Source organism: Anser anser (assembly GCF_964211835.1).
Source record: "Anser anser genome assembly, chromosome: 25".
In the NCBI taxonomy this organism is placed as follows: domain Eukaryota; kingdom Metazoa; phylum Chordata; class Aves; order Anseriformes; family Anatidae; genus Anser; species Anser anser.
The window spans coordinates 3,012,634-3,028,930 of record NC_139746.1 but is presented as its reverse complement, the minus strand read 5'-3'; the positions used below and the strand labels follow the sequence as shown (position 1 = coordinate 3,028,930).

Below are 16,297 nucleotides of genomic sequence, written 5' to 3'. Positions count from 1 at the left end.
TCCTCCTGTTTGAGCTGGTAGCACTTTAAATACTAGGTTTTAGTGTAGCACAGACCTGAGGTCCAGAGCATGGAAGATGAACAGCCGCTGCTTGCGTTGCTCCTGTGAAATCTAGGCCTCTGACCTGTGAGTCTAGTCACTGCAGCTAGAGAAGTTACCCAGTGGAAAATATCTTTCCCCGGGGCTTTGCACAGACAGGAGCCTCCAATGAATGGACCTACAGCGGTCACATTTCCCTCTGTACTGATAACTGAGCCCTGCTAACCCCGGTGAAGTGCTCTGCTAACAGAAGCAGAGGCTTCCAGGAGCTGGCATGGTCGCAAGGGGATCCTTGGTGGCACAGCAGCAGTGATTAGGGACTGGGCATTTTAACAGAAGTTGGGAGCACAGATGTAGCCAGAACTGCATTAACTGATAAAAAGAAAAGTGCTTCTTAACATACTGTGTAATTACTGTGAAACTCATTGCCACAGGAAGCCATCGAGGCCAGGCACTTAATAAGACTCACCAAAAGGGTGGACACTTGTACAAATGGCAGAAATATGTAAAAACATGTTAGCTAATGATGACAAATTTTGCTGCAGGCTTATTAAACCATGCCTTTAAGCCAGTCTTTTCCTGGTAGAGTCCAGAATGATGCTTAATCTGAGGAAGGAATGAGCTGGCAGACATTGGGTCTGATGCAGTTTGGCAGCCCCTCCAAGGAGTGGTGAGTTTGACAAGGACCTCATCGCGTTACAGCTCTGTCACCTCGCCTCTGCCCTCTGTAGCACAGAAATCTGCATAGTTTGTGATCAATAAAAGTGGGAGCATGAAGGTGAAACCACGGTTTTCTTCCCCCTAAAGAGGAATGCATTTCCCAGATCATTACATTTTTGGTTCATGCGCTGAGGGTTTCTCTCCCTGGGAAGTTTATACAGTAGATTGAATCTGATCATTGAAAAACTCATCCGGAAAACAGGTTAGATGCGAGTATGAAATGCTCCCCTCCCGACCTGCTTCCCCCTCCTTTCTTCTGTGTACCCTAAGGATGCTGAGGCTGATGGTAGGTTTAGCAGGTTTTAATTATCGTTTACTACCTAGGTGAAGTCTCAGGCCTCTCTTTCTGGATTAATCCCCAGAGAGTGGGTCTTAAATTCTCATTATCTGCCTGAGATGAGTGGGTGGTCAAGGCACATTTTCCAGTGAAAGCTCTGGTTTTCCCACATGCCTCCTGAGTTACCAGTTCAGTGTCTGAGGGCTGATAAGTCTACTTTTAGTAGCTGGATTTGTCTTCATTCCTGCTTTGGAATTGAGAACTTGGATTTTACCTGTTCTTTCCTCCATGCTTACCTTTCAAGAGGTAGGTAAAATATCTGTAGAGATTTGAGGGTTCCCGAGTGGGAAAGCAATGACAAAATAATGTTTTTGCAGCCAGGAGTGTTGCTCGTGGGAGGAAAGCTGTGCACTCTGAGCCTTCAGATAGCATTCAGACCAGTACATGCAGTTGCAGAAACCATTTAATCCTGTGCAGCTGCTTCCAGCTATAGCAAGGGCTCCATTTCACCCAGAGACTTTCTGTCCCTGTGCTCCTGAGAAGTTTGGCATCCCTGTTTAACACCACCACAGGCAGCTAATTCATACTTAAAGGCGATAACCTGGGTGGTGATGAATCCAAGAGGTGCCTGCATGTGTCCAACTGACTGTGTACGTTACAGGAACTTGGTCTGATCACAGACACATAACACAAGATGCAAAAGCAGGGGACTGGATGCTGCTGGTGTCTAAACTAGGGTCACACTGATGCAGTGAGTTAAATGGGAGACAGACAGAGCTTGTTTGTTTTGGGGGTGTAAATGGTGTGGGGAGCAGAGGTGAATGTGAGCAACATGTTTAGCCCTCCTGGCTGTGATCAAATCCTGCAGAGGCAGGCAGAAGGAGAAATGGGAGTTCCAGCTAAACGCAGATATTCCTCCTGCAGGATGCATCTCAAACATCCCACCTCTTGCTTGCTTTCACCTGGAAGAAGTTACAGCTACAACTTATTTTTGCTGATCGTGTACCTCTGCAGGGTTCGGCACCGAAGCATGTACAGGCATGGAGGAGATGGCATCCTCTGGGCAGGGACGGGGGCAAAGATGAGGCTTCGGTGGGCAGGCACTGGGGAGGAATTTAAGGCCAGCAGCAGGAAGCTGCTGAAAGCTGCTCGCACACAAAAGCAGGCCCAGCCTGCACCAAAACGCTCTGTAAGAGAGCTGGAGGATTGCTAGGGTTAACAAGTGAAAGCTGCCCTGCCTGCTTTTATTCCCTGCACAGCAAACACTTGTTCTGGTTATAAATGGCTCCATGAAGAATTTATTTCTTTTGCTGTTTCTGGGTTCTGTATTCCCATGTTTCTGTTTTCGAGCACAGAGGGATATCACTCTTGCTTTGTGTTCTGCTGTCCATCTCCTTCCTGTGCTCTTTTTCTTTCCCTCCTACAGCAGAGCCATTTAGGCATCCATAAAACTCCAATAAAATTTTCTCTCCCACATACTTCTGCAAGAGCAGAAAAAATGTCTGCTTCACTTCACAGACATTTTGATGTGGGGGGAACGGACTTTATATTAAAAAAAAAAAAAAGTGAACGGTGAGTAAAATAACAAGCACAGAGAAAAAGGGCGGCTTTCGCAGAGCTGATATACTCCCACCAGCTCACCTTCAGAGCAATTATGCCATGTAAATCTCCCTTTTGCAGGAAGAGCCAAGGAGAGCCAAAAAGGGCACCAGGCATTTCGGCTTGTGCCCTGAATAGAGAAATAACCCAAGTATTAACACAGCTTGGCTGTGAGCCAGATGCCTGTGCATGGAAACATATTTAAACCATTGAATAAGCAGGGTATAAACAAGAATTTTCAAAGTTTGGTGCTTTTTGCAACTCCAGGCAATGAGAATTAGAGTCTACAGTTATTAAGTTCCCATCTGGTGGCTTCTTTATGAAGGAATGATATTTGCATGTTTCCAGCAGAGAAAAGCTGTTTTTAGCTCAGATAAAATGGAACATTTTGCGATGGTATGGGAAATAACAGATGATGCTGATTTTAGCAACTGGGGTTGTAGGTTTCACCAGCTGCCCTTTAAAAAAAATTATTTATCTTTAAGTAACGGGAACCATTGTTTTTCCTAGTACCCTTAAAACCCACTGACTTGGAAGACTTTGGTCAGAGGAAATGGTGAAGGCGTCTTATAGAGAAAGGAAATAACCCGTAGGCAGATCCATTGAGACCTCATTCTGGATACGTTTTCCCTTTGCGTTTTTTAACTTTTAATTTCAGGAGGGTGCAAGGCTGATGTAGCCACAGGTAACCAGGATGCAAAAGGGCCTGATTATTTTCTTTCTTGTAAGAGCAGTTAGCAGGAAGGATTCGCAGTCGCTGCACCGCATTGCTACTGCGGGGTTGTTAGTATTCCAAAACACACAAGGCAGGAGCCGCATGGATTAACCTAGGAGGAAGCCAGTGCCTGGCTTGTTTTGAAATATCCTTTCCCAACACTGCAAACTGAATATGGTTTTGGAACCAGACACAGCTTTTCAAACCAGCCTGCTCATCCGCTGCCAGCTTAGAGCCTTAAAAACTAAAAATACAGCTTGGGCAACAACAGAACCACACCGCTGCTCAGACACAAGCACTCTCCCACCCAAACAGCTGCTCTGCTGTCACTGCCAGAGCCGGGGGGGGGCACGTAATGCCCCAGTGGAGCTGCAGCTTGGGGACTGCAGCAGGAGGCAGGACCCAGGCTCAAAACAGGGTTAATATCCCGCTCCCCACCCTGAACTGAGCTCAGCAAATGCGGTGTAATTAAGGGTGGAAGGCATGGTGTTTTGCTCGCAGGCGATGTGGTGTGTAGGTGCGTTTTAGGTTCAGGGATGGACACGTCCATCTGAATGCGCACGTGCACCCTATCTGAAGCCTAGCAGCCTAGGCATAATGGCTTCAGTATTGCGCTACACCACACAGCTCCAAGGGCGGTATTTTTTATAGTAACATGATCGCTGGTCTATCCCTGAGTCTCATCAGATGAGGTTACTAACTGGGGTTAGCTCGTGGTACCTGGTCCTGGAGTAAAAGTGATGCTGCAGCGCAGGGCTGCAAAAACTGCCATATACTAGTGAGTATTTCAGTTAGGCTTTTCTTCTTGCCTCCTCCAGGGTTTTCTGTTGATGGGTAAACACAAGAAGCAACAAGTCGGAGGTTCTGACTGGCCAGGGAACTGCTCTTCCAGAGATATGAAAACCTCCACAGCGTTCGACAGCGTTGGAAAGCTCAGCCAGGTATGTGCGATCTGCACCCTGCGGACTGCATCCTTCCAGGGCTTGCCAATGGAAAGTCCTGAGACGCTGAACTTATTTCATTTTTAACCACGACCCAGCAGATCCCACACTTTGCTCGGGGCTGGCTGGGCTGCTCTGCAGATGATCTTGCGATGTTATGACAGTACAGAGAGCCATTATTCCAAGTGCTTGCCAATCACCAGACTGCTGCCAGTCTGTGTCAAATGAAGCATCCCAGGCCCTGTCACATTAAATCCAGCAGCTCTTTCATTTGGAGCAGAGCGGTGTGTTTATTTGTGCTCCCTCCCCTCCTTTTGGGATGCCACACTCAATCATCTCAGGGGTTTGGTCTGCCTGTGCAAAGCTTGTAAGCACAGCGAAGCTCAGCACCCCTTTAAGGGCCCCTCACACTGGGGCAAGCAATGCTGTCGGGTTCTTTGCTGTGGTATTGCTTTGGAAAGAGATGGGTATAAATAAGGGGGAAAGCATGAAATATTGGTACTGCAGAGAGCGTGGTTCCAGATCAGTCCAGTGAATGTCCTTGGCCCTGCCATGCACGCCAGTGCGAGGGCAGGGTGTCATAGCCTGATGAGTAGTTGTAAATGAGAGCAGAAGATGCAGAGTAGTGGCACATCTGCTTACACCGGTCAAGGCACCTCCATATCCCTGCCTTGAAAATGGGAGGGATGAGGAGTAGACCAGTCTCTGCAAAGAGAAGATCAAGCCAGGTAGCCTGCTGCAAAAAAAAAAAAAAAAAAAAAAAAAAAAGAGGGATGGAAATGAGGATGTATCCTCACCTGAAGGCCAAAATCCACCAGAGCTTGCTTGTTTTGTCTGCAAGCATTGCGGTACTGGGCTGGATTTTTCCAAGGTGGTGCCCCCACTGTGTTTCCAAGAAGCCAACGTGCCTGCCCCTGTGAGCTCTCTGGGGAACAGCACCAAGCAGGATAGTGCTGCAGCAGTCATCTGGAAAGAGTGCAGCCACTCTCAGAGTGTGGGTTTCCTGGCTGCACTGATCCTCAGGCAGTGGTGACCCCCTGAGGAGAATTGTCCCATTCATACACAGGCTGCAGGTGGAAGGTGCAAAGAAAGGTTTGTCCAAAATGGGGAAAAGAAGGCGAAAAGATGATGAGCTGGCTGGAAACAGGAGTTCAGCCAGGAACCAGGGTTCTGCACATAAAATGTTGTTCTGTCAGCTCAGATTCCCCTGTCCCTGCAGGAAAGCTGCATGAATCAAGTCACTCAGTGTACAGGTTGTGAAAACCGGTCAGCTTCTTTTGCCTTCATAGCTTGGGAGAAAAGAGTGGTTTGTTTGATTTTTTTTTTTTTATTTTTTTTCATTTATAATGCATCTGCAGTAAGAGGTGATTCATTTCTTGTCAGTATTTGGTGTTTAATTTGCCTTCTGTAGGATATGAATTCAGATGTTGTTATGGTTTTGCTCCTTTACCAGAATTAAAAAACAAAATGCACAGTTAAGACAGAATTCCAGTTCTTCCAATCATTTGACAGAATGAAGCCTGCAATCCAAATTAACTGAGTTTCCACGTTACCGTTGTCACTTTGCATGCTGGCTGAGTTCTCTTGAATTCAGCCCTGATCCATTAGAAAAATATATTCCTTACCTCTCTTGCAAGGAGCCCCCAGGCTGATTAAAAGCAAAAGAGGTTTTAGCTGTGATCTTTTCTCCCCTTGAAGGAGTGGCTTTTATCTGTGGCTGTTTGTTTCACAAGATAGTTTCTGGTTATTCCACGGTTATTGTGAGAATTGACGGGGAGTTTCCCAATGGATGCATGGACATCTCTTCAAGGATGCCTCCTGCTTTTAAGGACTTTAACAAAACCTTACACAAATCCCCATTTGGTGTCACTCCGATACCAGCGTCTCATTAGGAAACTGTAATGATAAATCTAGCTTCGTTATCCAACATATCTAACAGTCAGCCCAGTGACATCCTTTCCTTTCATTATACAGAATAGAGATTGACTCATTGGGTGACTCCGCGTTCAGTTGAAACCACATACAGTAACTGGAAACCCAGGGAGACTCTGCAGTCTCCATGGAGACAGCACACTTACAACTTAATGTGATCAACAGATGCTGCAATAATCTTGAAAGATGGAGAAAATGTTTCAAACCGAGTGTTGTTTATGGTGGTTCAGTGGATGTTCAAATTTGCTCTGTTATGACTGGGCTCCATCTAAACGCACAGTCTTTTGAAAACACACAGACGTGCGTATTGAGGGAGAGACGTCTCATGGGGATAAAGCAACTAGGAGCTGGGCTGCTGCTTTTCATTCCCAGCATCCGCCCTTGCGGGACGCCACCTCAACTTCCACTTCTGTCCCAGTTTATCTGTAAAATGGGGCAGTCATCCAGTTAATAGCCCCCGTATCTTTTATGCTCTGGGGTAATTGTAATGAGATGAAAGTAAGAGGATTCTGATGAATGAGCGTACAGTCTCAGTGAATTGAATAGGAATCTCCCTCCGTGCTGTATGAGCTAATGCTGTAGCTGACATCAAGATTTCCAGAGCAGGGTTATTTGTTTCATTCTGTGAAACCTCTGAATGATCGCCTCCTACAGAATTTTATAAGCTGTTGTAAAGGAATGACCAGGTTTCTGCCTGCTGCTCTCAGAGACGGGTGCAGCTCCCATCCCAGCTGGACCCCTTGCTTCCTCCCCAGGAGCAGGGAGGCACAAGTCCTCCTGAAACAGGAGGAAAGGCACACAGGTGCTAGTCCCACACCAGAAAAATTCCCAAAGCGTAGCTATTGGAAAGGATGGTCTAGATGTAAGTACAGGCACAGAAAGCCTTCGGTTCACCAGCTGCTGGGAAGGTAGAAATTCATTCTGTACTTGCTTGTTTCTTGTTCTTTCTCTAAGCATCCTCTGCTGGCCACTCACAGAGAGAGGCTGCTTGGCTGGAGGGATACTTGCTCTGAACTCCTGTTTTGCTGCTAAAATCTGGTGGCTGTGGAGAGTGGAGGGATTTTTTCCCCTCGTTCATTGAGTTTTTCATAGGGGAGAATTAATCTTTAATAATACGGTGGCATTTAGAGCTGTGCTAGGTGCTTTACAGACACATGTGGAGATGCAATTACCAGCTCAGAAACAATGAGAGCAGCCTATAAAGGAAAGATGACTGGATTTATAAGGAGGAGACTAACAGCCGTGGCAGGACTGCCCTCGAAATCAAGGAGGCTGGTCAGGGTACCTGTGCCTCTGCTGCCGCTGCTCTCAGCCCGCTGCTTTCGCTGACGTGCCGAGCTAGGGGAGCATTCTGCATTTAGGCAGCACTCAGGCTGTCCCCTCTGCTGGCAGAGTCCTGTAGCTGAAACTCCGCAGGTGGGCAGCAGTTGGTAACTTCTGCTATGAGGCTGCATTAAGGAGGAGGCATCTTGTCAGTCTAAGCATCCTGCTGGAATCTGCCAACAGAGCCTTAACAGAGTAGGATGTCCGAATCCCAGCTGCTGTTTCTTTCCTCCCCTGCCAGGGCAACCTTCCTTGCAAGACCCTTGCTCGGCCAGGCTCCTAGGCTGGACTCTTGCCCTTGAAAAGGTGCTCAGCTTTGAACTTCCCCCTCCTGCACGCTTCTGGGGCAAGAGTTTTCAGGTGGAATCCATCTGACGCTTTGGGGACGTTTTCTTTCTCAGCCTTGGAGAGATCCTCACTCGTGCAGTCCAAGCCGGTCGGTTCTCCACCCAGCCTTTGGTTCCAAGGCACTGTACACATCCATGCGAGGAATCATAACCCCATAGCGCAGCCATAAATACCAGCAAGGATTATTGATCATGCTCTGTCTCCAAATAATGTCAGGAATGTGTCTCCTTTCAAAAAAAAGGGCAGGATATCTAATTCAATGAATGGAATTCCTCGATGAAGTCCCAGATGGGCCTGTAAGATCAGCCTGATTATTTTTTGAAGCCTTGGTTGCTCCGAATAAGACTGAAAATTGAATTAGCTCTGAGAGACAGCCTGGGCCAATCACTCAGGGAAGCTGAAGGACAGCTTATTGATTTTCATGTTTCAGAAAAAATTAAATGATATCCCTTTTTGTTATTTAAAATGCTGCTTAAGCAATTTAGTAATGTGATGTTGGAGGCTCAGTTCCAGGCTCTGAATCGGAAGAAGGAGGGGGAGATTTCCCTTGACAAGAGAGGTAGGTGGAAGGAAGATTTAGTGTAATTGCCTTCCCTTCCAAATAATTGATGGCGCCAAAAGAATGGCTATATTTCGCCAGCCTCCTCTCCTGCATACCATTTATTAAAGATATAATAATTAATGATGTAAATAGTTGATTTATAATCAACAACACTGGTAGTTAATTGATTTTTGTATGTGTGCGCGAATTTATGATGGGAAGATACGTACAAGGTGATTACACTGTCCTGCAAGGCTGCGGCGTGCCCGGGGAGAGGGAGAAGAGGAGGTCTGGTCAGTCTCAGCAGCTGGATTTTTGGTCATTTCGTCGGGAAATCTAACAGTTCTCCATCCCTCAAAAGAAACCAGTGTTTGAGGGATCCCATCGGTCCAGAACAGGGGTTCCTGACTTCCAAGGGTGTGTGAAAGGACGGCATCTTCCAGGCACAGCCATGGCTTTTAGTGGGAAATGAGCTCTGCTCAGCTGCTTTGGTAGGGGCTGGGTGGAGAGTGCCAGGCACTTCCCAGCCCTCTGCAGTGCTTCCTAGATTAAACTGTAGTGCATGATTTCTCTCCCCCGCTGCCCCACCCCTTCCCTTCGCATTGTTTCAGGGAAATCTTTCAGAAACAGCTCTTAATCAAATGAATGTGCTGTTATAAATAAAATACCTTCTCCTCCCCCTTCTCCCCTCTCACTTCAAATCTTGAACCTGTGCCCAAGCAGGAAAATGGGATTTTTTTGTTGTTGTTGAAAAAGGTGGCTAGAAGATGTTGTTTCATGTCGTGCCCCTATTTCCAAGGTTCCCATCCCATATGGGGAACATCTTGAAGGCATCTGGGTGATCTTAGCCTGTTATCGTGGCGGGAGAGGTTTGGTGTGAGCAGTCTCCTTAAGCTTATCTAAAAGTCAGACCGGGTGGTGTGTGTTTTTGCCAACGCAGGGTGGAAATGCCCTTCCATCCCAGCAGCTGCCAGTGTGGGGACAGAGCTCTGTCCCTCTGCAGCGTGCCTGCTGCTGGGTTTGGGATCAGCCGCCCGTCCCCTTGTTGGGCAGGAGGCCCACACATCAGGCCTGGCCTCTCCCTGGTGTGCCACGGGCGATTTGGGAACTCAGCTGGGGTGTAAATCTGTCCCGTGCTGCCTGAAGTTCCTTGACCTTCAACTAAGACCTGAGCTGCCTCTTCTCTGTGATGAGTCGACGCTATTAATTGGAAATCCAATTCTGGAGGATTGCCAGGCTAATGCTGAGCAAGCATCGTTTGGCTCTGCAGGCAGGATATAGGACATGCCTTGGTCTATCTATAGCTGGGGGAAGTCAGCTTATTCTGCCTCATTGCAGGTGAAAAGTGGGGTAAGTGTGTCCGGGTTCCTACCTCACCACTCTTGTACCTCACATAGTTTCATTTTTTTTCCTATTACTAGCTTTTTGCAAGATGAGCTGCACAGCAGAAATGCCAAGCAAATACTGATGTTTTTTTTACCTGATCCCTATCAGCACATGGGGCAAAATGGCATCAGTCCTCTGCAGGCAAGGCATCCCTTCCAGAGCTGGTGGGGAGCAGTCAGGGGTTGCCTTTCCACCCTAAACAGTGACCTCAGGGCAAGACCTTTTGCCCCAGAGGGGCTAATCCTGCCCTCCCGTGACTGCACAGGGAGCCACAATTTAGAGCAGGGCTGGGATCTGCTTGGTCTGGGGGCAAATGAGCTGCTCCTTGGAGCTCACCTCTCGTGGCACGTGAGGAGATCACGCTCCCATGGTCTCAGATGGGGATGCTTCAGTTTAGCCTCAAAATGAGAAGTGTTTGTAGAGCTTGGGGGATCGGATCCTGTTGCCTTACATCACCCAAGGGGTATAAACAAGATGCTCAGACCCTGGTAAAGAGCCTCTCTGATCCCAGAAGCTGTGCTTAACAGAGACCTCGCAGTCAAAAAAGCAGCTTTTGTTGACAACTGAGCTGAAGAGTGATTGATGCCATGTGTCGAACAGCAGAGAGCAGGAGGTGAGCAGCAGGGCAACCCCTCTCGCAGCCGAGAGAGGCATCCGCTCAGGCCGGTGCTCGGCTGCAAGCTCCAAATGTATTTGTGATTCTCCCACTCTCCCTGTTTCTTGATCCCAGTGCTTAAGCATTGTGCAGAAAAGAGAGGCAGAGGACAGGCTGCAGAAAGCAGTGCAGATGGGAAAGAGATGACAGGGAGAAAGCGAAGCTGGACAAAGATTGGCGTGGAGGACAGAGCTGAATGCCAGGCAGGGACCCAAGGCTGGTGACACAGCTTCTCTGCTACATTTTTCAGGCAGATCCTTTGCCCTCCCTTTTCTTAGCGTAGGTTGATCTATCTTGGGGATGTTCTTCCAGCATGTTTGTGCATGCCCTATGGTGTGGGGGGGTAGGGATGTGCTCTGGTGGGCTGAGAGGCAGTGGCAGGCAGTCCCGATGGTTGGTCCTGGGCTGAGCTGCAGCGCAGCCACGTATCGCAGCATCGCTGATCAGCACGGAGATGTGAGAGAGGCTGACAAGGGTTATGCTAAGCCAGAGCTGATCAATTCCAATCTGATTAATACTAACTGTTTATAAAGTGTGTCAGACCCAAACGTGCGTCCAATATTAATTAATCCTCCAAACTGCCCAGGGAAGTAGGGAGGAAAGGAAAGATTGTGTCCCTTTCTAAAGAAAGGAAGCAGCTGGGAGTGATTGATTAGGTGGCACTTGGGTCTTGGGGGCTGTTTCTGCTTCTCTGTTTGTCTTGGACATTTGTAGGGAGCTTTGGAGGGCAGAGCACAGCTTTTGAGTCTGTGCAGTGCCCGGCACCGAGGGAAGGTCTGCATGCTTGGGCTCCTCTCCAGGAGGTGCAGAATGACTTAATTCATGGCAAGTCCCTTTTGAGCTGTTACGGGTTTCCCTGCTGCTGGGCCTGCTTTCAGAGAGGGGAGATGTCCCTGGTAGGGTGCTGGCTGTCCCCTGCAGGTGCCTCGTTCCAGCCAGCGGGCATGGCAGGGCACTGTAGGTGCATGCAGGGCCCCACAGGAGCAAGAAGGCAGCTGATACAGGACCGAGCTCTCTACAAGACCAGCAGACATAAGGGCAGGAGATGGGGCCATTGCTTCAGACACCAAAGCCAAGTACAGCAGCTCAAAGGTGAGGGAACCCTGCTCAGTCTGGTCAGTGCCAGGGAGATCCCAATGCGCTACCAGCACAGGCACAAAAGACCCTTTCTGCTCCAAAGGCTGCTCCCCTGTGCAGAGCCTCTGTGCCTCTTTCCAGGTATGTTCTCTCCCATTTGTATCACATTGCTGGGAAAGCAGATGAAATTGCAAAATCTGGGCCTTTGTTTTAATTTCAATCAGCCTTTTGATTGATGCAGTAAAACCACTGGAAGCCGCTGGTGCAGCCATAGCTCTGCACTCCCCACGCAGGGCATCACATTGTGTGCCCAGCCAGCTTCAAGGGTTCCTGGCAAAGAGCTTCTGGTCCATGCAGCTGGGAGCAATAAGTTTTTCAGCTGCTTTGGCTAGATGCAAACAAATTCCAGGGCTCCCATTTGTCACCATGTGTAGCCCCAGTGCCTCGATGGGGATGGAAACTGATGTCAGAGCAACAGCACCTTAAACAGCCCAGCTGAATCCACAGGAATCCCTCCAGGGTCTGGCCCATGCTCTGGCCAGCACTGTGAATAAACAGAGTACTTTCCTCCCCATGCCTGGAAATGCAGGGCCTTTCACAAGCACTAGAATTTGCATAAAACACTTAAAACTCATATAAATAAACCTAGACAGCCAGATCTTACAGGAACCAAATGAAATCATAAAGCTCTAGATTTTAATTAGTCTCTCACCCCTGCTATATCAAACGATCATCATTGCTCATGTCAAACTGATGCTTATTCTGGGATATAAAAAAAAAAGTCTGAGTCCCCTGACAGGGCTGAGGGATATAAAGGTGGAGGAGGGAGCTGAAAGAGCCATATGGGCCTGAGCGGTTCCTGGGCTGTGGTGTCTCTGGCACAGGGTTTGCCTAGAAGTCTCCAGCACAGATGGGCTGGAATTTCCTTCCATTTCACGTCAGTATGGTGGGGACAAGGCAGGGAACTCCACGGAGGGATTTGCACCCCAAGATAGCCCCAGCCCCACACGTGCTCCCAAGGAGCAGAGCAGGGACAGGGGCATTTCTGTGCCTTGGGCAGCCCTGGCCTGGAAGCAGGAGCTGTGCAGTGGGTCCCAAGGCAGCCCCAGCCGACGGGAGCAGGAGGCTGAGTGATGTCCCTTCCAGATGCTAGAAGCCTCTCGGCATACAGAGAAGGAAGCCTGTGGGTTTTTTTTTTTCCACTTTACCTTCATGCTGCCAGCCGTTCAAGCACAGGTGCTAGTTATGGAGCTGTTGTTAAGGGTTATTAAAGATAAATTTTTTTCGTTCTCCCTTTGATTGATGCCTTAATAGATTCTTCCAGATGTGATAAGGTCAAATTTAAATTTAATCATTTTTTCATTTTTTGTCAATTCCTGGGTGATGCATAAACACACCAGTGTTGGGAAGGTGCAAGCAGCTGGGGAGCCTGTGTTAAGTTTTGCTCTCTGCTTCTGTTTAAATCATTGTAATGACAGGCTGGTGAACTGCAGGGTTCCAGAGCTTTCTGGGTAAAATCTTGAGCGTGGAACCTTTCTAGATGAAGAAATTCCTATAAATCAGTAGAAAATTCATAGAAGGTTCTGGAAAAATCCTGTTTGGGAAAACCTTCTGAGCTCCTAGATCCAGGAGTTCCTGGAAAGCACCAGAAAATTTCTGCAGATCTTTCACAGAACAGCATCAGATCTTGCTCTAAAACAGGTCTGAAAACTAGCACAAATATTTGGGCATCCTGCTCTCAGCTCTGCAGCTGCCTTGTGCAGTTCTTCTTTTGGGAAGTGACATGGAGTTGTCTCAAGCAGGACCTTGCAGAAATTCAGGTACCAGGTGTTGGTGACCTCTTTTAAAAGTACCAGCCCTGATTTCTGCTTGCCTCAATTCTTCCGCTCATGGGAAGGTGATGTGTTTGGGGAGAAGCTCCAGTGTGGGAGGGTGATGGGTTGTTTGTTTTTGTTTTTTTTTTTTGAAGTACTTTGTCATTTGGCCACAATGACACCTTCCATTTTCATAGATGTTGGTGAAACGGAGGAAGCAGGAGTTGCAGCCAGGCTCGAAGTGAAGTGCTAGTGTCTTCAACAGCAGTGTGATGCTTCAGAACACCCCTCGCTGCCGTCGTTTCCTGCCTGGGAACAGAGCAGGCTCTGCTGCAGGACTCTGCCCTTCGCTGCTCTTCAGCGGTTGGTGGCATGGCTGATGAGAGCATACACCTCTCAATTATTTTGTGAGGTCTGGGCTGGTTTTCAGCAACACTGGTGTCTGGAGTGATGTGAATGCACCAGACTTGGCTTTCTCTTTTATTATTCTCGCTCTTTACCTCATTTTGCTTTGCCCACCATTCCTGTTGCTTCCATCCAGCAGGAGGTGCACACAGAGGGGTGCCGCAGGATGGCTCCTGCCTTGCCAAAAGCAGGAGCAGCTCTCGTTAGGCTGTGGTTACTGTTGTGTTAGCTGATATTTTAACAAACATGTAGCTGTTAAAATGCTGGTTCTCTGCGCCTTAATGCGAACAGCAGCACAGGAGACACGGCTTATGAGGATTTGTTTGCGTTAGGGATGTTTGCAGCAGGTTAGGCACCATGTGTCGTGCTGCCAGAGCGTGCTCAAAGGGAAGGGTCTGTGCTGCAGGCAAGATGACTCCAGGGACCAGGGGGGCTCTGAGGGTCCTGGTCTTGGCCAGTGCAGGGAATCGGTGTCTTCAGGGGCCCAGGGGGGCTCTGAGGGGCCTGACTGTGGCTGGTGCGGGTGATCGGTGTCTTCAGGGGCCCATGATACTGCACTGATAGTCCATCCCCTGCTGTGGTTTCAGCTAGTCCTAGCACCGCTCTCCCAGGTGGCATCAAGGCAGGACTCATGCCAATAAGTGCTCTGGCTGATGCCAAGATGAGGACTTTAGGGGAGAAAGGAGGAGAGTTCAGCTATATGGAAACTGGCCAGACCACGCCGTTTACCCTCACAGACTGGTTTTTGGCCTGTTTTATTCAACTTGCTATGTGAATAGCTGCAGTGGGGAGGAGCTGTCAAGTGTAAGCCAGCTTTTGGTGGACTGGGCCGTAGCAACTCAGGGCAAACACATCACGTTCCTGTCAGCACAGAGGTGATGAACATGGCTGCCTCTCACCTCCGCACAGCCCAGGGACAGTGCTGAGGCCCACTGCGAGCACGGTCTGGGTTTAAGTACAGACTTGGCTCCTACTTGACTGTCAGTGTAGACACATCCTTAGTGTTTTCATTGCTGGGGGAAACAAACCCTTCGGCGTGTGCTTGCCTTCACACCCTGCGCGGATCCAGCTGTCTCTGCTTTCTCTCTGCTCGCAAGCAGATGGCGGAGCGAGAGAGGAGATGCCTCAGGTGAGCTGGGCTGGGAGACACAAGTGTGAAGAGACACATCGTTGCGTTGTCAAAATATTGGGATGTCTAGTTTAAACCAGAACAGAAGGGATTGCAAAAGCCACCGGCTCCCCTGGTAACAGCGCACGGGTCCGCGTGTAGGCCGCGAGCCGGGGGAGTACGAGGAGGGTGGGGGTTAGCGTGAGCTGTGGGGCCGTGGGTGGGCTGCGCGCCCTGCAGGCACCCCTGCTCTGCAAACAATAACAGGAACATTTAAATGCCGTAAAGCTCGTTTTATCAGGGAGATGGTTTGCACCGAAAGCGGCTGTTGTGCACGGTTCCTTTGATAGGTCTCAGCAGATAGCACCAATTATAAAATTATTAACAAACGAATGTGCTCCTTCGCTCCAATTAAATGATAAGAGCTAAAGCAAAGAGGCAGATTTTTATCATTATCAGATTACAGGCCCATATTGTGCTGATAATAAAGTAGGCACTTTCTGATATGCTACCTCCAGTATGACTCCTTAGATTATTGTTTGGCTGTAGAAAAAAAATATAAAAAGAATTTTGCAAAAGCAATAACAACGTTGGAAGTGTCTTATCACAGACCGTTCGAGGGAGCGTAACAAAGGGGCACAAAATGACTCAGGCTGATGGCAGCGAGGATAATAAGAGCATCAGGAGTGGGGAGGGTGCCCACACGACAGAGCACTGGGCCAGAACATCTCAAGGCTGTTAAGCGAACTCCCTCTTAAGGCTTTATCTCTTTCATATAATCAGGGAGGCAGTCTTCTGCAGCGTGTGGAAAAGTGAAAAGATCCACAGGGGGAGGAAATATTTGATATTGAAAGATCTTACGGGGGTGGGAGGAGTGTTTCCCTCCTGTTCATTTCCCCCTAGAAAGTCTGGCAGGATTTGGGCTGTAGTTACAAATGCACGGTTCCTTTTTCACCAGCTGAAATCTGATGTTTCAGAGGTGATCAAATGTAATTAGGCAGCGTAGTACTAATTCAGATGCCATGTGATGTGTTGAAGGAGGGGAATAGCAACTGCATGGCAGGAGGGACAGAATCACTTTCCCCTTCCTGACCCTGAAGCAATCATATATAAAGCCCAAGAGCTGATTTTATTTTCCTCTCTGCAGGGGAGAGACAGCAGTTTAAGGAAGAGTCCTACTCTGTATTTGACTCTACGCCTTGCTATGTGTTAGGTTGTTAGGCTGGTAAAATATGTAGAGGATGTGATTCCCTTTCTGTACTGGCATAAATCAGAAGTCACTCTAGCTGTGCTGATTTACACAAGCTGAGGGTTTGGCTTAACAAAATTATAACAGCATAAAGCTGGTGAGGAGGAAAGGTCAAGCCCACCGTATCTGTCTCAAAGCATGGTGATATTAGCCATGAAATTGTGATCA

The 16,297-nt window shown here is 48.4% G+C and overlaps 1 long non-coding RNA gene across 7 annotated transcripts in view; it reads left to right on the top strand.

Annotated features, from left to right (window-relative positions):
* Window positions 1-16,297, top strand: part of LOC310886576 — a 68,625-nt gene that overhangs the window by 6,632 nt on the left and 45,696 nt on the right. For all 7 annotated transcript variants that reach the window (XR_014575365.1, XR_014575366.1, XR_014575367.1 and 4 more), the window contains exon 4: window positions 4,169-4,291. This is a non-coding gene — a long non-coding RNA (uncharacterized lncRNA). The remainder of the gene's footprint in view (window positions 1-4,168; window positions 4,292-16,297) is intronic.